General features: G+C 43.8%; 1 long non-coding RNA gene across 2 annotated transcripts in view; it reads right to left on the reverse strand.

The window, feature by feature from the left end:
• Positions 1-12329: 12329 nt before the first annotated feature.
• LOC147248428 (uncharacterized) overlaps positions 12330-23203 on the reverse strand; it is a 51197-nt gene continuing 40323 nt past the window's right edge. The window contains exon 5 of one of the 2 annotated variants that reach the window (XR_015119514.1): positions 12330-12799. This is a non-coding gene — a long non-coding RNA (uncharacterized LOC147248428). Of the gene's footprint in view, positions 12800-13032; positions 13118-23203 lie in introns of those variants that run through there. The other variant, XR_015119515.1, reaches the window with a different exon arrangement.

Here is a 23203-nt window from a genome sequence, read left to right on the forward strand (position 1 = left end):
GGGGGGGGGGGGGTGTCTCAGCATCAGTGGATAGAAGACAGTCAGGCCAACATTGTCTTTTAGTACAATCAATCAGCAAGAATCTGCCAAAGGCTTCATTTTGTCGTAGGGAGCTGATGATGACGATCTGGAGACGACATTTTGACCCGTGTCAGGTTCAGAAATGCTGGTTTGATACAGAAGGAGACAGAAATGGCAGGAAGTTTCAGACAGATTACTTCATAAACATTTAAGAAGACCAATATCTTTTTTTGTTTTTTTTGTTTTCCCATTTTAACCTCAATGCTTTTGCTGCCCAAACCTCACCAGGCGGGGCACTGATGATGCAAACCACATCTCCAGAATTCAAATATGTGGCGGACGAACTTATTAGTGGCACACAAAGAGGATTTTAAGGAGATTGTTGCCTTCCCTGCATGTTATTAAAGCTAAGTGAATAAGTGAACTAAAACTTATTGGATTAAAGCATTTATCCTTTAACTATTCTCAGCTCATGCCCGCACCAACTTGCGGTCACATGGTTTGACGGACATTGGCGTCTGAAACAGCGAACAAAGGAATCATCTCATCTTAATCTGCATCAAATTCACCCCGAAGACGTGATGTCCGTTTGAGAGGTAAGCAACAGAGTGCGACCCCCCCCCCCCCGCCCCCACATACACAAATACACATCTGTTTTCCAATTCAACAGTACAGCGTAGTTCAGTAAATGTGTGGCTGCTGAGGTAGCTGCTCGCGAGCAGAGGGCTGATAAACAGAACCGACAAATTCCTCTTTCTCCGCCCTTTCGCTCTCTTCGCTTGACTTTCAATCATAATCTGGTTCAAACCTGATTTCCCACTCACACTGCTGCATGTGTGTGACAGATGGTTTCCAGTGCGACGAGTGTCAGGATGACTCAGCATCCTCCCATTAAGGGATTAGAGCTGCTGCCGCTGCACACATCAAAGCCTCGCCAACTATCTCCTCTGCTCCTCCGTGTTTTCTGCCCCACGTTGTTTCGTGAAATGAAGCCACGCACGAGGGCCGACGGAACAAAAGAGGATTTGAAAGCTCGATTCCATTCACATGCGCGCATGAGAAAGTGAATTACATGACACCGCATAAATGCCTACCAGCAAAACGTTCACGACATCGTACCTGCCTCTCAAGTCAGATCAGATCAGATACTCCGGGATCATTCCCATTCCTGTGCTTTTAGTTTGGATATAATATACTTTTCTATGACTTGGATTGCAGGTTTTTATGTGTGCAGCAAACTACAACAAAATTTTAGACAGGAAAACAGAGCGCTTAATCGTTACTGATGGATTCACATCCACGGCGTCATCTGTTCCCTCTGTACTTTGAACGACATTTCTACAAGACTTCAGCCAAATTTTATGTTATTTGGTGTCAGCATGTAAGAGTTGATACGGTATAACTGGACGATGACGTCAGTGCAGTTACAGGTAGGAAAAGAAGACCTACTGCTTGGATAGAAGAGGACTCATCCAATGAGGGTATTACTCCCAGGAATACTGGGCCGTGTTGTGGGAGACAGACAGAGGATGGACGGGAGTCGAAGGGTGAGTCAACGAGATGACACTGGGGATGAAAATAGGAGATGGAAGCCTGTAATTGGTTGCTTGGAGAGGATTAACCTGTCTGCCTCCGGCCTCTCCCCTCAACCTACAACAATATAGTATATACCCAGGTTACCATGACAACTACCTTCTCCCTTGTCAAACAGCCATCGCAGCTTCCCCTCCTTGAGACCCTAAAAAGACTTCAAAGCAATGAAGTCACCAGCATCGCTGGACTTGTCTGTATTTGGTATTGTCTCGGCTCTCCATAGCGTCGCACCTCTCACTCTCTCCCTGCGATGTAAATGATTTATTAAGCAGCCCAGTGAGGGAGCTGTATGGTCTACCTGACCAGGTGGGCGTGACTGTACGCCACATTAGCATCTGAGTTTCCTGACTCTTTCACCACAAATGTTATTAAAATACAGGGAGGGGCATCCCCCACCTTTTATCTATGGATTTAACTTGGATTGACACTTTAAAGCCGGGCATAACACACACACACACACACACACACACACACACACACACACACACACACACACACACACACACTCCGAACCTCAGATGTAGCCGCAGGGCAAGAAGGAACTAGTTTGTATCGAGAACGTCCGCCAGCCAGACCCACAGAAACACAGACAATACCTCCTGTTTAAGGACAACACAACGTTTGCAAGGTTCCCACCGTCACTGTAGGCCGACACACAATAGGACAGGAAATAACACACAGGCTACACACACCTTCATCCTGTGCAAACACTTGGGTCGAGGGTAGTGAGATTAATGAATGAGCGGTTGCTCAATAGCAATAATAAAAATGTCTGAGAACAGTGCTGGCATGTTTGAGGACACAGGCTCGTTAAAGACCAGAATGCACATCATAATTACATACTCTTATAATTATAGAGTTGGGATCTCCTTTCTTCATTGATACTTTAAAGCGTTAGCTTCAACGACCTTTATGTACCTGTTCTATACTTGCCAATGTTTGGCAGCATCCTTTGATGATATCTGACGCAACAGTGACTGAAAATGAAGTACAAATGTAGTACTTAAATTAAAAATACAGTTGCAGGTTACGTAAGATTCTGTGCCCAGGAGTTTAACCTGTAAACCATTACCTTACTGCCGTAGCATTAGCTTCTCTCCTGTGCTAAAGCTACACAGTGGTGATTGACAGCAACCCACCCATGAACGTCTTGACTGATGTTGGATCAACTAAAGAAGCAGCTGATGATCCATGAAAGTCAGGCTTACTGATCCGATAGCGAGTCTCTCTTCTGCTTTGCTGTGTAGAATGTTTTTACCCGCCGGCACACGGCAGAATTGTGGAGGCAGACACTCGCAAAGGTGGTAGATATAAACTAGTTTTAACACTGACTTCCTGAGTGCTGAATATCATGGATCCTCCAAGAGCTGTTATATTATTTGGTTTCATAAAGTTACATTCAGGCATGCGTACAGCACACTTGTCCTGTGCATGGGTGAATAACTGTTGAAGCTTATTTGACACTCTTTTTATGACTCACCCTTTGTTGCATGCTCAAGACAATCTTCCAACAACAGCATGTCGCAGGAATGACTTGTTTTTGTTGGTCAACCTGCAACTTAGCATCGCGGTGGGGGGTTCCTTGACCAAAAGCCAGTGGGAGTTTAAACTGGATTATAAAAATCTTTTCAGACACTGGGATTGACGGAGGCGTAAGAAGGAGCGAACTACACCACTGACGGGTGACCTCATCATCTTCCTCTACGTGTTCAGCGTGATGACGTTCACGGCCCTTTCTTGACCCCGTAGTCTCGTTCAGCAAGGTTCTTTTCAAAGAATTATAAATCATCTCCCTCAAGCGTGTGTTCGCCACGTTTGTTTTTTTTTTTTCCCCGCATTAACCATCAAAAACTCACTGACCTGGAGTTGAGAGGTTAAAAAAAGATAACTTATTTCCTCATTCCTGCTCTGTTCTATGTTTAGATTTGGGACGTTAATAAAAACGAACTCTTGCCGCACTCTTTAGTCATATTTAGTCTGTGTGTGTCACTGTCAGTGACGCTACATGATCACTCAAGTCTCTGACATGCCTGCAGCCGAGCCTCAATGAAGCTGCCATACATAGTTAGAGCCTGAGCTGTGACAGACAGCAGGGCTACGAACCCCCATCACAAACCTAAGGATTATACTTTTTAAACATCATCTGTCTTTCCTTCTCCTACCTCTCTCTCTCTCTCAGCACGTTGGACGGCATAAACAAGCCGATACACATCCAGATCATAAGCTATTATCTTGATCCAGTGCCTGGCTCCTTTGTATGTTGACAGAGATTACAAATTACTAAGTGTGTGTATTATTTTGCTTGGCTGCTTATGGTTTGGCTTTCTTGTGTACGGCCAGATGTGGTTCCCATCACAGGGTCCAATTTCAGATTATGTTTTTAAGTCTCACGCATGAGCGGTTTGTCTGGAAGAAGCTGCATTGTTGTGACGATGCTGTCCGTCATCCATCCAGAGAGACAAAAGAGCCCCCAACAGATGTTATCGTGCCATTAAAAGGCTGTTTATCAGCTGTAATCGAGACTGTGGGCCAAACTCTACCTATCATAGTCAAGAAAAAGAGTAAATCAGATGATGTCTGAAAGGCTACATATTTGTAATATTTACTGTAAAAACTGGTTAAAGAAATCTATACATTGAAATCCCCTGCATTCAATAAACTGCCCTTCATCAGGCCTCTCCTGAGCTCCAACTGCATTTTCAGTATGAGGTATAAAACAAAAAAACTCTTGAATTCAATATTTTGATGTAGGAATCCTAAGTATTGGTATTCTGTCGTGTTCAATGGCCGATCCCTCGCCCCCAAAAATCTGCTGTATGGATAGAGTGAAGCCTTTCTTTGCAGCTGAGGAGGGTCAAGCGAAAGGTGACCACTGTCACATGACCGTCGCAGCCGACTCTTCTCCAACGAGCACCGTTGGTTACAGTCAAACGCATGGCCGAGGTTTGGGGGAGACGTGTTGGAAATATCTGGATGCTTGCCGTTTTATGGCATTTCCTTTTACCTCCGACCCCCTTCATCTTTCGCAGGCTGCCATTGTAAATACGAATGTGTTCATAGCAACGTGGCCGCTATCATGTGATCAAACATTAAACCACCCCCTCCCTAAAAAAGGTCAATAAAAACAACATAATTTACACAAGACCACATCGTCAACCAGTGATTCAACCAACCGGTTGTACAGAAAGACCTTCTGACAAACATTCAATCCACTCAGACGACAAACACGCCAGCCATCAATCAGACATTCAGATTGTCGACTATCCAACGTGGCGAGCAAACATCCACACCGGGAAACCACACCTGGGGGTTTGGCAGCCTCTGACCAAAAAAAAAAAAAAAAAATTAATAAACAAATAAAATGCTGCTCCATGTTGATCATTACTGTGCCAGAATGTACAATCAAATAACAAAGGTTAAGGATGTGCCGAGCCAGGAGAGATTATGTCTTTGTTTGCTGCAGGAAAAGGCCATCCGTCAAGTGCCAGGGCAAACCTAGCGAGCAGAGCAGCGCCTACGCATTCCTGGTCCCAGCGCCTGCTGAGCTGGACCCAGAGCTCAGCCTCAAACCCCGTATTGAGCTCTCAGAGAGACGGGAGTTTCAGTATCAGCTGCATATGTGCTTACGTGTGACCGTTGAATCATTTCAGGAGCTTCCTGTGAATATTAACAGAAGGTAGCAATGCTCTTGGAATTATCAAAAGGGATGTATATCTGTCCGGGTTGGACATTTTTAGCTCACCGGCCAAATGTTGGTTGATTCATTTGTTTTTTTCTCCCCCCCCAAAAAAGAAAAAAAAAAACGGTGTACGTCGAGTCTTTCATCGTCACCCATCACACATTCGATGTGAACATTGAGGAGGAAAATAAAAAAAAGCACATTGTGTACAAGTCCGTCGTGTTTTGTCATGGGTTCTAAAGAAGCAATTCGGCTTGAACCTGCGTTGGTGGGTTGAACTTCTTCAATGTGTGTTTCTCATAAAATGTCAAGTATTTCTAATAAGCACAGAACAGTGAAACGAAGCCTGATAACCATCGGATGGTTTTGGTGAGTTTAGAAGACTGGAAACCATGAGCTCGTCTTGCTGCACGATTATTGACAACGTTGCAGTAAAAGAAGAAAGTAGTTTGATTTATCACTTCAACAGAGAAAAATAAGACAAGATACTTCAACTATTGTGGTTTCAACAACCTGCCAGGCCTTCAGGGTCGACGTCCGAGTCTACGAGGTGTAACTGAACGTTCTTGCATGCTTTCTCAGTGATTTAGACCGAAGAAGAATTTTCCTGTGACGCCAAATTAAATGCTATTACAGGTCAAATGTGTACAACTCAAAACGGATACGTCTCCAAGGGTTCAAGTCATGTTTTGATTGTGATCGGGAAATGAAAAGCAAAGAGTGAGACACTTTTGTCTGAATGCATTATGTTTGCACAAGCTTGTGTTTGTAATGGAGGACTTCAGCCGCACCTGTAGAGAATAAGGGGGGGGGGGGGGGGAATAAACATGTTTTAAAATCGCTTTAAATTCAAAGAAAACAGACGATCACCTGCAGTTATGAGAGCATCTGCCTTCAGGTGATGACTCACTCATCTGTCAGTCTTGTCTGCGGACCCACGCCGTGTTGGATCGTCATCAGCTCATCAAATGAGAATGCGTTCTGCTTGAGAAGTGTTGCTGCAGCCGAGCGTGACTGCCAGGCTGAAACCGAGACAAGAAATATCTCCTGCGTGATCTCTCACGCTCGGTTAACGCCGCTGACAAGAAGCCATCGGCGGATAGCCCTTTAATATAGTCATGAGTGACTTCTCGTGATAACGCGCCACTCTTCTGCTCTTTCGGGGGGGTCAGGTGAGGTTTTGTGATGATTAATTTAATTGTCGGAGGAGCTGTGTGAGGTCTGGTCTTTGAAAAATAAAGGAGAGAGAGCAGACGAACATGTTTTTATGTGTCTTTAGAAAAAAAACAGTGCAAATACTGCAACAATGGTTATACAAATACATGTTGAAATACACGGGCAAGCAAGAATATTTAATAAGACCTCAGTAATAAAAACACAAATCATATAACAGCATGATATAATAAATAAAGAGGCCGACTGGCTGACATTTTGGTTATTTATTTATAGAAATGAATCCTCTCTGACAGCCCGACAATAAATCTTGGGGCCTTAAATTGGGGATTAAATGACCGAGACGCTCCCCGTTTGTTTTTTTCCATATCCCATAAGCTCAAAAACACGTGATGAGTCATCTCGTTATCTGACGGAGGCGGCTGTTTGTTTCCTTTTCATAACGAGCGACATCAGATAATCGCTCGTGTTGAGCAACTCAATCAGGAGTGCTTTAAAACAATTCCCTCACATAAATAGAAAATATTCCGTTCATCCCAATTTCAGAGTCGTGGGACCATTAAATCTCCTGTTATCATTCAGCAGCAGATAAATCCTAAAGCACGAGGGGAGAAAAGCATGAAAAAATAGGAAAATAAATACGTTTGTTTGACTCGTTTCATTCAAATGGTGACCAAAGTCAACCGTCTTAGAACTGGAAGTACGTTCATCCTTTTCCCTGCTAATCTCTTCCCAAACTAAATGTACTCATCAAAAACTGCAGTGAATTCCCCAAAAATTATGAGAAGAATTAAAAACCCAGAGAGCGTCCCGACCGATGCATATATATTTTTACGCCTTGTTATCCATCTGTAGTTCCAATCTTCTCCGGCGTGTGGATGTCAGAGCAGGTTTCCAAGTCGCACTTACAGCATGACAAGTAAGTTCACCTGCGTTGGCCTTGTTTGCCCTCTTGCCCTTTACCACGCAGCTAATCCTCAGATACACCAGAGATCCCTTTATGCATTCTCCATGAGTGGAGGTCCGCAGCTCCGAGCGAAGGCAGCCTAACTGCCCCCCCGGAGACCGGTCTAAACAAGGGAGCCCGAGTCTGTCAATTACCCCCAGGAGTTGGTGCACCAACGCATATGAGATGCTGCTAACATACACATGCACGCACGCATTCTCGTGGCGGCGGCGGAGCAGTGGCATCATGGATATGTATGACACATGCATTCCCGCCATCACATCCGCCGGCAGCTGTGATTTCCCCAGATAGCAGCTCTTAGCCTGCAGAGGGAGGATTTGTCAGAGACCTTGTTTAACACAGATGTCAAAATGAGAGCGGTGTAACACGGTGGTGGTGGTGGGGGGAGGGGGGGTGATGTTTTTGACAGAGATGTTCATCTTTCTCTGCTTTGATTGACAGGAGCTCTCAGTTTAACCCCTCTGTGACCGACGAGCATCTCCTGAATGATCAAGTGGCAACAGGACTTCATTTACACGGTTGTTCATGTTCAAGAGGTTCACTGGGGTCAAAGGAGACTTTGCAGCTGAATTCAATCCAATTTTTTTGGCGTCTTTCTAGTTCGACAGGGTGGCTTCGGCGAGCCCCAGGGACGGCAGGTTGTTCAGTCTTCCACTTCAGCCCAGAACGACAGAGTCCAGCAACTACACTGCAATAAAAAACTGAGCCGATATTCATGGTGCTCTGAGCATAAACCCCTCTAACTTTAGAGGTTCTCAGCCTTTTTTTTTTTTTTTTTTTTTTTTTAAATCGATGGAAAACCAATAAAGTTCTCATTTGGAGTTTGAGTGAAAAGTCTAAGATGTTAACGGACTGCTATACTAACATGTATGCACTCATTCATGCACCGTTGTCTTTACGACACAGAACTATTAGCTATTTCAGCACTCCGCCGATCTACCCAGCACGCCTTACAGAACACCACGGACCAGGCAGGACTTCAGGTGCTGGGTAGATCTCAAAGGAAGAACCAAGCCTCTAACAGCTAACTGTTAGCATCCTGGGGGAGCTGCTGGTGTTGAGGCCTACGACGCTCGGCAATGACAGAGTGATTTACACGCATAAAGAGAGATCTGTCCGATTCAGATGTGTGACGTTCACACTTTCATACAGGGTTGGACAATAACGAGCAGGCCAGAACGTGATGATGTCAATGTCCATCTAAATTGTTCTGAAATTGTACAAAATTGTATTTATTTTAAAAAAAATTTTGGGGGGGTGGTGGTGGAGGGGGGCACCCAGCTTGGTTTGGTCACCTTAAGACACCTGCAAAACAGATTAGCATTGGAGTCACATGCTAATTAGCTTTAGCATGTCAACATGCTTAACCAAGATGATAAACATGGTAGTTTTAGCTCATGTACCAGTGTGATTGAGTCCACTAAAAAAAAGCAAGTTGTATTTCAAACAAGAGCATTTAGTGCTCAAAATCATCACATTTTAAATAAAGAAATAATTAAATACATGACATGTTTAAGTTTTGATCATGAAAACATTTTTAAGGCAAATCCGAAAACACGTGGAGCTTGTATTATAAACATCAGCCCCACCTGAGAGTTGAGGAAACGTTGATTTCATTCAATTGTGTTTTTTTTTTTTTTTTAATTATGACAAATGGTTTTACTCTCTCCGCTCTCACGACACAAAAACCTTATAATTGTTTTTCGCAGTGACTCTGTTTAATAGCGAGTCAGACGCTGCCTGGGGTGAAGTATTTGACCCGTTGCCCACAAGGCCCGAAGCGCTGCGACGAGGAGCTCCACCGTAATGAACTCTTCTGTCTGGAGTCTCCAAACGCAGGAGAAATGTCAAAAAGGAAACAAAACTTTGAGATGTAATCTCCTCCCCTGGACCTGTCTGCTTCTTTTTGGTTACACTTGCAAACAAATGAAGCAAAGCAAGAAAAAAAAAAAAAAAAACCTCCAGGAGAAGAAGAATACCCAGACAATGATTGGCAGCAGCTTAACAAAGCACCTGCCAAACAAAGACAGATAGACTCCTCACCAAACATGCAAACAAACACCCAAACCTGTTCTGTTTTTTACGCCTCCACAAATGAGGCAGACAGAGAAAAGGTCTTCCCATCCAAATTGGTGTGAAAGGAGAAAGAAGAGTAAGCAGCATAACGGCGGAGTAAAATGAGTGTGGGAAATTATGCAGGGGCAAACGGTGAGTGAAAAGTAGGAAGAGAAGATGTGGTGACATCAGACTTAAAGCCCAGGGATGGGGCTTGTTAGCAGGAAGCTCTATTAGGTTCACCTCCTGCGTGCTTCTCCATCCTCCTTTGTCCTCACCTCCCCCACCGGGCCTAAATTGGCTTCCAGAACTCCACCTGACTCCCCTCCCAGCCTGCAGCGCTCATGTATATGCATCTCAAATCCCCCCTAGACACGGGCAGATAGGCAGGCCAGGCACAGCGCTGGGTTCACCTAACAAAAGCGATTTGGTACAATACAGCGTTTGGGTCAAGTACCCTGCACGTTCCCCCTCAGTTGTTTTAATCAAGCCAAGGTAGCAGCAACGAGAGGGCTCGGAGGCACCCAAAGGCACCTTTCCTCCTGGTCATTATCCTCCGGTGCAGGAATGGTGGATGCGGTTGTTATCTCATCTTGTAGATGAGTCAATTAAAGGAGGCTGGAACTTTTTGATGGGCGAACAATGCATGTAGACATTATGCATTTCCTGGGAAATTAGAGGACAAGTTGGACTCTGTGGACGTCCACAGGAACAGAACTTGTTAAGGGGACACTTGACATTTGTTGAAGTTGTTCGGGGCTCTGGAGGAGACAAATCATTCAACTTCAGAGTTTTCAAATCTGGCCTTTATTTCTTTTAAAGGACTATTACAAGTTTTCTTTAGGCGTTTACATTTTTGGCAGCTTGGAGTGAACCATTTTAGCCTTAAACTTATGAGATCATCTCTTTCTAATGTAATGGGTCATTGTGGTGGTTCAGGTCTGGCCGGGTTTGGCACAAAACCCCCTTGGTTAGGATTGGAAAAAGATTGTGGTTCGGTTAAAATTAGAATGAGTAATTTCTTAAAATTACTTTCCACGGCAATAACATTGATGATGGTGATGTGAGTCCTGCAGTTGGAAGCAGATGCAAAAAATGAAGGTGTTGACCTCTTTCAGCAAAGGACACTGGGTGACATCAGTGGGACCCTATTTACCTTTATTTAACAGAAAAGCAAAACAAGAACATTATAGTTTCACGATAGATTACTTTTATTTTGGAAATTGTTCCTGAAAAGAGGCAACAGTGCTCCACTTTTCATCGAGGAAGAACTGGTTAACTCTTGCCACAATCTCTGCAGTGTATAATAACGCACAATATCAGCTGAAACTACACCCACATTTTAAGCGAATCGCACCCCGAGAGCGGTCGACACACACAGAGCAACACCTGCCTGGACGCTTTGGGATTATCATTTATCTTCCAGGCTGGATTTTCGGACATGAACCCAGAGTTGATTAGCAGCCAAAGTAGAAGCCCGAAATCAAAGACACATTTGAAACAGTCGCAGAAGTGTCGATGTTGTATTTGGATCGGGTGAGATGTGTGTCATTGTCTTGGCTCTCGTACGGATTCAGGTCATGTGAGAACAGACAGCTGCAGAGGAGAGGAAACCTCGACGGATTCCGCCGTTCAAAAACCAAAACAAACTTCCACCTTCGGAGCAGCTTTTCCATGGCTTCACCTTTACAAAGGCTGTAAATATTTTGATATCTGGAAATCCACAGGCGTCAGTTCTGCCTGGCGTATCCTGTCACATGTTCATGTGTTATGATGTCACATTCAGGTTCAGGTCGCGGAATCCTCAGGCTGATTGACAGCCTCCATGTGTACACTCCAGTGCCGTAGTTGGACAATGCCACTGTCGTTTTGGAGTGTTCAGTCTTAGCTTGTCACCTGACCTTTGTTTTGTGAGACCGTGTGGTTTCCTGCAGTATTTTTTTAACGACCAAAAAAATACAAAAACCAACCGAATACTTCATGCTCTCACTAGTCCTCGTAGTCTCTGAGATATCTGGACATATCAACGTTTAATTCTACGATGCATTAGAAAGCACTGGTAAAAATAGAGTACAAACACATGACACGCACTCCGTGTTTTCATATGTAAAGGAGGTCATGAAAAAAACAAAAAGAATTCCCATTGACTGGAAAGACTGAGGGGAACATTGACCTTTCAAACCCCCTCAGAAGGAGCAGTGAGAACACAGTGGGAAGCCCCAGGCTGAACTTTACTACATATTTGGCGCTCGTTGTTAACATGCTGCCAGTGCTGAGCTGTGACAGCTTGTATTGTCAGTTGTATGACTCACAAAGAAGAGGGAGAAGCAGACCTGGAGCACACACTCCCAGTAGAGTTGATCATGACTCACAGAACTGGTGTGAGCCATTTTACATACCGTGCCAGGGGGTTTGATTGGCGCCTGGTGGAGTAGACCAACTCCTAGCATGCATTCTTATCAAAAGGGTTAGTTCATCTTACAGAGGTTGCAACTCTAAAATTAACTGAAACATGCCGCAACTCAGCCACTGGCTGGCACGTATTCAATCATGTAAATCCAGATCATGCGCAGGGCATTTTGCAGTGCAGACGACGGCGTGCAGCAACTTTCTCTCCTGAAACTTACAACACGCCGTGGATCCTCCCACTGGTACTTCTCGCCTTTCTGTCCCGTTTCTTGCAGAAATACTTCGCTGTGCAGCAGTTACGTGCTTTTGAGATGCAGCGTCAGTTAGACTTTAACTCTGCAAGGTAAACTGTGAATTCATTCTGAAAGCGTGTGAAGGTCATGTGACATCATCAGGTTCACATCCAGCTTCTGATCAACTCCAAAATATCACCTGACTGTCCTGCTCAGGCTTTATCATCTTACCAAACTGCATCCATACCTGACCACAAATTTTTTGCGTAACCCTGCCAACAGACGAACTGATGCCCCTGATCATGTTACCTACTTTGTAGCACTTAAATGGCTTGGAGGCACCTCCTTCTTTAATTAGCGTAGCTGCTAACTTATCAAATGGTTTGAGCCAGACAGGCACACACACGTAAATGGCCAATCCCATAAGCCATATCAATTTTATGTGTGTGTGTGTGTGTGTGTGTGTGTGTGTATACACGTGGGTCATTTCGCTTGCACAAATTAGTGATGGAAAAAGTGCTTATTGATGCACAACACTCGTGCAATTTTCTGTCGTTGGGCCGTTCTGAGAATGAATCATATTCATGCTGCAGCTGGTGGCACAGGAGAGCGTCTCAGAACTCCCTAGATGAGCGAAATGCTGCGGTTCCTGGCAGGTTTGGACTCAGACTGTGAAATCAAAAAATCCCATAAGCCATTGCAATGATTGGTAAGTCCACAATGCAGTTTGCCAATGAGGCAGAGTACATTTTTGTGATTTATAATAGTTGGAGAGACTGGGCTACCGTCGGATACATAATGATAGGACTTTTAATGATAGGACCCCTCCTAAAGCTACAAGGTTTTACAGATTACATTTTTCTATTATATAATAAGGCCCACCCATCTGTTTCCATGAGTAGGTTACACCCAGAGGTTGAGAACTGTTTAAAAACTACACAACTGAGACCTTCAACTGCTTGCAACACAGCGGAGCACCACGGCCGGCTGTAGAAAGAGAGAGAGAGAAAAAAAAGGAGGATGATATTTGAGAGGGGTTATTACAAGAATCTGTCTGTCTGATGAAGCGCAGATGGCGTCTCTGTGAATAGCTGACAGGCTACTGTCCATGTCACTTGCAGAAAACAGAAGCAGGTTAAACCTGTAGAGGAACCTGCAGGGCAGATTATACCACTAGTCTGCATTAATTTAAAGTAACGGAGATTAAATCTCGATTTTTACGAGGAGGAGGACAACAGACAAATGATGAGCCTCATCTTGAAATGATATGCCTACTTATTTTGGGAGATAATTACAAGTTGCAGATTACAGCTGAACATTGCCAAAAGCAGGATGCGGCTTATTTGGCGTGACAGTTGTCATTACACTGGACACTTGACACTTCCTTCTACACAGGAATGATATGAAACCTGTCAGAATCCTAATAAATTCCACTTGAACTATAAAACACAAATTAACTCAATAAACTACCTTCATTTATTTGACTATATATCAATATCAATATAGTTAGCTATCAGTAATCTCTAAATGACTGTAATACTGCAGATGGAGGTTGAGATTCAAAGTCAAATGAAGATTTATTTACGACACAACAAAGTTTTTGCAAACAAGCATTCGTTTGCTCGGAGAGTCGCCCCGGTGCGTGTACGTACGGGATCAAACACAAACTCCCTGGGAACTCTACGCTGTCTTCCTTTGATAATGAGCAGAACAGAAGTGAGCTCAAGCCGGTATGGAAATTAACTTCATACAAATGTGAACATCTACCAGGCACTGACATGCTCAGGTCCACTCTGGGACACGTTTGGCACGTACGGCTCAGTAACGGCACTGGCAACTGTTGTGTGGAAGCCAGCCCGAATGTAATTAGCCAGGCTCGACTTGGGTTATGGCATGCGCCTTGTGTGCCAGAGGCGGCCCCATTTGTAACGAGGACTTGGGCCAGATGTGGACTAAATAAGGTGCACCTGCCTCTCACCCTGAGTCAATGGCAGATATGGGCGATGGGAGAACTGAACGGAGAACAGATGTGGGCCTCATTTTGTGCCAAACATTCATTGTTATCTGGGAAATGTTCAGATTTACAGCCAAGCATAGAAGTCATTATTTTGTGTCTGAAATTTACCAGACAGCCACAGTCACATTTGAGTAACATTTGGCTGATGGCTTGGTGTGCTTTCAACAAGAACACACACACAAAAAAAACAACCCATGTGGGATACGTCCAATGAAGAACAAGAACTTTCAACTGCAAATTAATTAATTAGGAAATGCAAATACAATTCCTCCCAGGCCCAGACTGATGAACCTCACCATAAGAAGGAAAACGCCCTTTTCAGGATTGTTCCACGGGTAAGGAAGGCAACGTTTGATTGACACACACACACACACACACACACACACACACACACACACACACACACACACACTTCATTTGGAGGTTCCAGTGACAGTAAGGCTCGTTTTGTAGTTCTAAACTGAGCTTAACGTCATTTGTCTGGTACCGCATACGGCACTTAAATACTTTTGCAGAGATGTAAAAACATTTTGTGTTGACTGGTGGTAAATAAAGTTGTAGTTGCAAACCGATCATCACGTCACGTTTCTCCTCAGACTTTCTGCTCCACAAGATGACGATGCTGCTTCCAACAACGGGATCCGTTTCCGTCGGCAGTGACACTTACTGATTAGTGTTTCATTGTCTTTTACAGTGCCAGGGAGCGTCAGCCGACAGATGTTAATCAGAAATAGTGTCTGGTAATGTCAAATATGCCTCACAATTCTTATGATTCATTCACTTTCTCGTGTTCAGAAAGTTCGGTTGTTGAGCTCCACTGCAGTGAGAAATTATTTGCTCAAGCTCACCATGAATGAGAATCTTTAAATTGCAAAATCCAAAGCTTCTTCGACGATGACGCTCTGCTGTGGCTGGAACAGCCTTTAGCCCCTCCCCTCAAGTTGCCCTCCTCCGTCTAACAAACGTCACCTTGGTTTAAAATTTCAATGTGCTGTCCTGCCCAATCGTCATGCAATTCTATGATACTATTACTTGATGTATTTTTACTTAATTTCTCAATTTCCATAAGAATGAGGCGGAGCATGGCAGATCGCTGCGGACCGTTGAGCTACAGTTGAACGTTAGAGGCTGAAATCCCCTCTGACAGCCCTCAACTGACAAAAACACAAGACCGTGCCACGGGGAATCCTAGCGAGTCTTTATGTCTGTTGCTCCACAAAAGAATCACAAACGTGTTCTTGCGCATTTCTCATTTTGCATGTGCATGATATGTTGGGAGAACTGTACAAACTCCCGCTATGTCCATGAGCGGACACCGAGCGATGACTGTGTTTTGACTGCACTCTTTCCGTTCCTCAAGTACACGATTCCCACTGGTGAGATCTGAACTCGTCCCACCTCTTTCTTTTCATGTTCCACTCCCCTCACGTGTGCGCTTTTGTAGATATGCGTGCTTCTGCTACAGAAATGATCGACAGGTCACCCTGCAGGGCATTCTGTTGTGTCGAGAAAGGAAATGCCAACAGACAACGAAGACGACTGGAGGGGAACCACTCTGGTGTTTACGCTGTCCTTCACCTCCTCAGCCTCAACAAAATGTAGACTAAATTAATCCCAACGCTCTGCTAGAAGCATTTTCTGAGAGTGAAGGAAATTAAATAACTTCAAGAGACGTCCATGTTTGAATGTGATCATTTGCTCTAAAGTCGGTTTACACATTCATTTAAAGTATCAGATCCTCAACTCTGACGAAAGCGAACTGAATAGAACTGATAAAAAAACCTCACCAAAGGTCCATGAGGTTGTCCTGGTGTTTGTCGGGGTGTTTTTCTAGGGGGGTTCATGTTAGGACCCCCGCTAAAACAAGATGGTACATCTCAAGGGCCAATCCTGATGAACCCTTCCCCCTCCCCCCCAAAATCTTTTCCTTTTCTTCTTTTTGTTGAAACCGTTTTCTCTACTGCCTTTTCCAAGGACGATCCCTTAAATTATTCAAGTTTATACTGTTAATTCACAATTTTATCAGCCTACTTAGCTTAGTGAATGATGTTTAGATGACATTTATGGCCTTTAAACATCAATGAAATTCCTCACCGTCTTACATGAGCACATTTCACGGTGTCACATCTTCGAGCCAAGCCTTCCCCACCCACCCGGCCTACCAGACAGTCCTCATTAGCCTCCTCTGGCTTATGCAGGCTCTCATCGTCCCTCATTACATTCTTGCAGCGTGTAGTTTACCACGTGCAGCTCTGAAAGGATACCGATTCATGAAACATTCACCGGCGCGCTACATTTACACCCACTTTTCCTCACGTCCACGTGACGAGGGTGTACAATATCTCTATGAATCTTTCAGAGTGGAAATAATGCGGGCTGCATATCGGCCAGCTTTCCTTTAGAGGAGTTTGGAAAGGGGTGTGGCCAGTTTTGTTTTGGCTCTTCAAGGACGAGAAAGTAAGATGGTGGATGATTAAGGTCGTAACAGTGATTAGAGGTTGTAATTGCTGTAACGAGGAGATCCGACCTCGTGCACATGCAGTGACTGCCCGGTAGAGAGGGACTGATCAGATGTATGGAGACTTTCTATATTTCACATTAAATTGTTGCCTGAACATTTGTATTTTTCCACTTGGAGCCAGAAATGGTGGAGGCTTACTAAAGTAATGTACCCTGGTTTTCTGCCTCTGTACTTCATCCAGCTCTCTCTACACTTGAGGGGAACCTAAAAAGCTTTTGCGACATCTTCCTGCCAATATTTTGTTATATCACTTTCCTAAGACTGATTCAGAAAGCCCATTTTAATCTCTCCTTGACTGACTTCTGGACTGAAGCCCAGCGTTATAGAGTAAAAAAAAAAGACCACATTTCCGATATTGAGTTGCAGCGTCCTTATAGAACCCATCCAAATCTTTTTAGGGCTTCGAAATCCTTTTGTAAACTGTATTTTTTGTCTCCTTCCCTTCAAGCTGAAAGTGGATTCAACAGGTGAAATCAATAGGAAGTGAGAGCTTTCTCCTGGATTCAGGGGGTCTTTTGATTCCCTGAGAAAAGCCTGTTGTTTCTGCGCTTTCTGTGTAGATACAACAAATAACCAGTGTGTGTGTGTGTGTGTGTGGGGGGGGGGGGGGGGGCTCGTCCTATGCAGAGTGTGTGAACAGAGTACTTTGTTTTGACTGGCGCCGTGAGAGAATTGTTGCTCTGCCAGTGAAGCAGTTCATGTGTGTTGATGGAGGCAGGTTAAGAGTGTCAGTCTTGCGTCTCGCTGATGCCCTGCCTTAACTGTTATTACTACAGCTTTTCAAACGCTCCCCTGACACTTTGACACTGCAGTTGTACTGGGACAAGCAAGACAGACAGAGAGAGAGAGAATGTGTGTGTGTGTGTGTGCATGCATGGGTCAATTTCTTTGTATGCACATGCCTGTGTACCTGTCACAGTGTGTCGTTGCCGTGTTGTGCATTTTTTTTTAAGTCCTCATCAGTGTGACTCTGAAAGAAAACAGGCAAAACATTTGACCCGAGGCTGTGATGTCACCCAGTCAAGCCTCCATTGTTTCACCCCGAGTCGTATTTACCTGCTATTTGAAGGCGCTGAACTTGTACTAAACAGTTTGGAAAGTTATTACTGGTTGTGTGTTCGGGCTCAAGATTAGCTCTGCTGATATAAACAAGGATTTGTTTTGATTTTATTGTTTCTTTAATGGAATTCTGCTTATTTGGTATAAGCCTTGCTAGTGAACATAAGCAAAGTTTTGACCAAACATGTCAAGCCAAGTTGGGATAACTTGAATGAGTAACACAACATTGCTTTCTCCTCCCTGAAAACTTTTGTAAATCCAATATTGAAAGGACTTTGCCACAAGTCCTCCGGCCCGTACGGCGCAGCCTGTGCAGGTTTACTTAGGCACAGACACGTTTGGTTAGAGTTGGGAAAAGATCAGCGTTTGGATTAAACGGTTTGACAGAAACCAACACAACCATCAGTGACACAAAATCAAGACTCATCTGCTCATTCCTCAGTAAATCCACTCTTGATTTAAATTACTTAAGCCAGCAAAATTGCAACCAGGCTGTGAAACCTTGTGATACACAAGAATATATTAGGTTTTTTTGTTTTAAATTTTTAATTCTTTTTAATGAACAATTTCTCCTGTTGTTGAACAAATTATACTGACAACCTCCAGGGCTGAAAGGTGAAGCCAAAAACTGAAGTTCCTTACATGCATATTAAAAAAAAAAAAATTATTTGTGTATCTATTTCTTTTTGGTTTTAATCACTCTTTTTTAATCTTGTAAGTTTTTTGAGATTAGCTGAAAAATAGTCGTCATGCACCTTTCAGGGTGATGTGGACAGAGAGATGCCGTCGTGCAGCATGTGACTGGTGCTGCTACTGTTTAGCGTTCTTGTGGTTGAACCGCCTAAAATTACCACAACTAATTACCACATTATTTTACTGGCGGTACTGGACAGCTTCTGCTCACTTGCAGTTTTGCTTGTGTAAACCTAAAACGGTATAAAGATCCAGTGCAAGCGTCAGTGCTGGTTTTGGGGGGGTTTATTGGAGGTCTGTCAGTCTCTCCATCAGCAGGATTGTGCACAACAACCAGAACGATGCTGTGAAAGTTGGTGTGTGTGTGTGTGTGGGGGGGGCATGGGTCAGTTAAAGAGCCAGTTACATTTTGGTTTGGATTCATTTAACCTAGCAAAAACAGATATGGCTCGTGTCAGGAAATGAGCACAAGTCAAGATGTTTCAGTTCTCAGCGTCACTGATATTTTAATCATCACCTCATCCATCAGTGGGTTTACGTGCACCACAACTGCAGCCATTGAACTGGACAACCGTCATTGTCCCAGTATACAATGAAGGGGACAGAATCTATTCATTCACCCAAGTATGTCTGCCTCCACAACAGTAGGTGGCACTGTACCCCTTTTCCTTAGCTGAGACAATGTGAAAGTTTGTTCTTTTTTTTCTAGGAAAGTGTTGCTTTTACCGTAGTTTTAGACGCCGCGTTCAGCTTCCGGGGTCAAAGGCCAACGTACAGAGCACATGCAGCGCACACGTCAGGCAGATGAGGGTTCTACACGTGCTGGGCTTAATCGGATGCTAACAGTATTTCCTGGTATGATGGTCTGACTTTGACATCTTAGATGAACGTGTTTACATGACTAACTCAGTAATTTGGCTTTTATCATGCAAATGCAGCGTATGACAGGCTGATTCTTACTTCTGACAACCGTCACAGTTGTCACTAACCATCCTGTTGCAGCCTGTATTTAGAAATAAAAAACCTGAGATATGTTAAGCAGGTTTTACATTATAAGATGGGCCTCATTACTGCGCCTTTAAAGTATGAACCTTTTTGATCAAAACATTATTTTAATGACATGGCGTGATGAAAGTAAACCGAGACCATTTCAGCCACGCTCGGATCATTTTAAGCTGCTCAAATGGAGACAGAGAGAATGGTGACGGCGCTGCAGTTTCATCCAGCGATTCATCTGAAAATCCACCGTCTAATTACAAACTGAAAAGCAGCTCGGTGTTGGTACAGTTGCAGTTTGGAAAACAGCGTTAATGAATCATCTCAGGCACTTCTGAGGGTGGGCCCTATTTACTATACTGCCATAATACCCCCTCATCAATGCCCTTTGTACTGGTGGATCGCGGAGGCTCACGGGATGACAACAGTGAGGCACATCTACAGGTGTAAGCTCAGGTGATTGTCTCCTCTTGCCTGCGCGGTGAAGATGTGTGTTGGCTGGTGCTTTAAACAAGTCAATACCAGCTGTGAAGAAATCCAAAATGACTGGTTATCTCCCCAGAAAGGATTACGAGGATTCGGTAAGGACACGGGTGAAGACTCTCTTCCGCAGCACACTGTGTCGCCGTCCTGTTGCAAATTGGCGGCAGCGTTTCTGGGAACAAAATACCCCCCCCCCCCCTAAAAAAAAAAAAAAAAATACAGCACCTTCAGTTCTGGAAACAAATCACGGTTTCACAAACAGAGGTTGAATCTCAAGCAGCGAAGAGACAGGATTACATCTGCACTGCGCCAAATCCAGACAATCCCCACTTTAACACCCCGTCCCCTCCTCTCCTGTATCTGCTTCCACTTGACTCACACATGCTGACCAGGGTGGCTCCTAACGGACTAAATGAGGAGCACTTAGCTGTCAGCAGAGTGGCAGGGGGAAGACTTACAGTAAGTCCTCACTGTCTCCATTTCATAGCTTTCAACTTTTTTTTTTTTTTTTGCTCAGCTTTCCAAATGCTCTTCCTCATTTCCATCTTTCTTCATGGATTTCTTCATATCTTGAATTATTTGTTTTTTTCTCTACCCCCCTCCTCTCTAAAACCCCCCTTACACACACACACACACACACACACACACACACACACACACACACTCTCTCTTCGCCCAGGTTTACTGAGGGATCATACAGGGTCTGCGTGCAATGACTTCAGTTGCCTCCTCTGAATAATTCAAGAGCGACTGGATGTTAAAAGGGTGTCAAAACAATGGTATCACTGTCACACCTCTATACCCCCCGGATTTGCTGTGCAATCATTCTGTCACAGCATTCATGAATGTTTTAATGAAAAACATGTGGCGAGGAAAAAGACAAAAGTACGTTTGACTGCATTACTTTGGGCAGTAATTATAAATTGGACCCGAATCTTGTCGTTCAGTTGGAGCCAATTTAAAAATAGCACCGCTCGCTCAGTTATCTATTATTATTATTATTATTATTATTCCTTTCCTTAGAATACCACAAACATGCAGGTTCGAGAAAACTGTGACTGCAAAGGTAACTCGTCCTAATTGTGTTTCTGCGAAAAGCAACTAAGGGAGATTGACACATTCATCTGAGTGCAGAAGGAAAAGCAGAGCTAATGACAGATGTATATAATCGGTCTTAATTACACATTCGCAGGGGAAACACTGCAGCAGCATCCTTGGAGCGCCTACAGCCTTTATGAAGTTGAACCTCTTCATAAAGTTCAAGTTTAGTGAGCTGATTTCATTCCTTTGCTGGCAACAGTGTGACTGAAAAGATCCAGATCACACCAAACTTCTGACAAAGGTAATTTGAGGTGTAGACAGAGGTGTAGAAGTCGAAAAGAAAACAAAGCAGTTATTCTCCATTATGCTCAACGTTGGCCGTCAAACTCCTCAACACGTCCAACGCAATTAAGCTTTCTGCCTTATTGTATTTTTCTTACCAAACCAAACCTCTAACAAATTGCATGTTGGCTCTCAAGTATGACAAGTTTAGCTTTACGCAAGCTACATACATGTCTCTCCCAGGCATGTGCTCGACGCTTTCACTCATAAACCCGAATGGATCAACAGAAATCCCGCAGGATGGATGCAGATATGCCCTCGAGTCCAATCTGCCGGCCCCTGAACTGGCCTGTTGACTACCATCTTTCAAATTCACTTCAGTCATGCAGACATATTTCATTTGGCACAACACTGACGCGCTTGGTCATTAATCTTTATACCTTTGACACATGAGAAATTTAGCGAACGTCATAAGATGGAGGCCAAACCGTCCGCTGTGACCTATGAGGCCGGTAAAATAAGAAGTAGAGAAGCTAATGAAATAATCCAAAGGCCTGCAGTAAAGTTTATTTTGAAAAGACTGCATGTATCTGACAGGGGTCTCTGCATTTAAAAAAAAAAAAAAAGTCAATTACCTCACGTAGTTTCTTAAAATGGCGTCTTGTTCCCCTCATTGGAGGACAAAAAAAAAAAAAAAGGCTGCTAATGCCGTCAATTTTGTTAATCAGTGTAAGAATATACTGGAAGAAAAAAAAAAAGAAAAATGTAAAAGTACATTTCCATCAAAAACAGAACAACCTGTAGAATTAACCACAGGAGTGTCTCATAATCTCACCCTTCCTGTCTAGAACGTCTGTCTGAATTGTTCTTTGCAGGGGGGCGGGTGGGGGGGGGGGGGACCCAAACTTAAAGCAATCCTTAAAAGCTATCTTCTCCTCCTTCCTCCTAAGCAACAAAATATAAAAATAAAAAAATATTAAATCATTGGACCTAAGAATAAAAGTCTCCTACTGCAGTGCATTCTCGGTGTTTGTGCTCCGGAGGCTTCCAGACAGCGATGGCCCAGATCCTGCTCATATTTAGACTTCCAGCAATCAACACTTCTCTGCACGAACATCCAGCTCAAACATTCAGCTGAGACCAGGAGGAGAATTTTTGACTGGAGGGGAACTTGAGTCGCTGCTGAGTAAATTACTTTGCATCACTGCAGAGAAAGCACATGCATTTCTACAAAAACACACTCTCTTATGAGCGCGTGACTTATTATTCACCATCCAAAAACACTGAACGCCTTTACTTGATCGTATACTACAGGTCTTGTCTGTCTGTCGATTCAACATGACACACAGATACACATCATCCTGCTTTCAAGGCGCGCGCGCACACACACACACACACACACACACACACACACACACACACACACACACACACACACACACACAAACTCCTCCACTTCTAAGTTGGGTGGATTTTTCTGAAGCTGTTGTGGTTTTGTGGGCTGCAAAGAACAGCTTTGATGTCACCATATATCTTTCTGATCTCTCTGGCTCCACTCTGGCCTCCGCTACCTTCAGGTTTTACTTAAAACACAACCAAATGTCTAATTTAGGGCCAGGCGTATGAAAATTGGTCCTAATACACTGCTAACCCCTTTCTCCAGGAGTTCCTTAACAGCCGCTCTGCGCTCGAGAGCATAAGTCACCGGGAAATGAGTTTGGCCTAAAAGATGTGTGTCAAAACAACACGTGACTCGATACCGAGCAGGAAAACACACGTGGATGCATTCGAATGTGTCACACTACTTGAATGCTACCCCAGAAACCCCCCCCCCCCGTGTCTCTTTAATGTTTATCTAGCTGTGACCTTCCTTATGAGATAGAAGCCTGTTGGGGGACTGAATTTTGTTTCTAGAAGCTGCGGTAAGTGAATTTAATCAACAATTTTTCTGAAAAAAAAAAAGATTAAATAACATTTTCTT

The sequence above is a fragment of the Aulostomus chinensis genome, chromosome 15, assembly GCF_037954235.1.
Source record: "Aulostomus chinensis isolate RoL2024-O1b breed Wild chromosome 15, RoL_Achi_v1.0, whole genome shotgun sequence".
NCBI lineage: Eukaryota > Metazoa > Chordata > Actinopteri > Syngnathiformes > Aulostomidae > Aulostomus > Aulostomus chinensis.